General features: G+C 39.9%; 1 non-coding gene across 1 annotated transcript; it reads right to left on the bottom strand.

Annotated features, from left to right (window-relative positions):
• Positions 1 to 532: 532 nt before the first annotated feature.
• LOC141603681 (small nucleolar RNA R71) lies at positions 533 to 639 on the bottom strand. Its single transcript, XR_012525540.1, has one exon. It is a non-coding gene; the product is annotated as a small nucleolar RNA R71 (small nucleolar RNA).
• Positions 640 to 960: the final 321 nt, after the last annotated feature.

Below are 960 nucleotides of genomic sequence, written 5' to 3'. Positions count from 1 at the left end.
GAAAGAACCTTAACCAACAATAGAAGACTTCCTAGAGGTACTTTAAGAGGTATTGGAGAAATTGTGGACATTCAACCAAATAACATTGAGTTTACCAACCCTTTTGCAAGAGAAGAAGAGGACAACCCAATACAAAACCCACCACAAAATCAACCCACAATGCCTAAATTCTCAATCGGTACCGTACCAACTGAGGAGAACCTACCAAATGGTACTCCTACACTACAACATTTAACCGGTAATTTCATTGCCAAATCCGCATTCATACAACTAGTTGAGAGAAGTAAATTTGGGGGGGATGCCAAGTGAAGACCCTCACTCACATATGGAGACTTTTTGTGACTATTGTGATGCGATTTCTCAAACTGGAGTTACTCAAGACCAAATCCGATGGGTCTTATTTCCTTTTTCTTTGATTGGTACCGCGAAACAATGGTTGAAAAGCCTAGACAAGACTACTCTTGGTATTGATTCATGGAAGAAATTGGCACTTGCTTTCTACAAGAAATTCTATCCTCGGAAGAAGACTAACATGTTGAGAGCCCAAATCACCGGGTTAAAACAAAGGGATGAAGAATCATTGTATGAAGCATGGGAGAGATTTAAGGACACTTGTCGTTCTTGTCCACACCATGGACTTAACGAGTGGTTCCTTGTACAACAATTTTGGAACGGTCTATATGAAGACTCCCGAAACATTCTCAATATGGGATCTAATGGTATGTTTACCGAAGTTGATGACAATCAAACATGGGCCAAAATTGAAGAAATGGCGGTTCATAATTCGCAATATAGTAGGCCTCAGAAGGCTACTAGAGGAGGAAAACATGAGGTAGATTACATCACTCAATTGGGTGCTCAACTAAGTGCTCATATTGACACCATCAATTTGAAGTTTGAGAAGGCCATAGCTAAACTTGAAGAGGCTTCCAAATCATCCAAACAACATGTTAATGCTAT

Source organism: Silene latifolia, chromosome 9 (genome assembly GCF_048544455.1).
Source record: "Silene latifolia isolate original U9 population chromosome 9, ASM4854445v1, whole genome shotgun sequence".
Lineage (NCBI taxonomy): Eukaryota > Viridiplantae > Streptophyta > Magnoliopsida > Caryophyllales > Caryophyllaceae > Silene > Silene latifolia.
The sequence above is the reverse complement of the archived record's forward strand: the minus strand, read 5'-3'. Positions and strand labels throughout refer to the sequence as shown.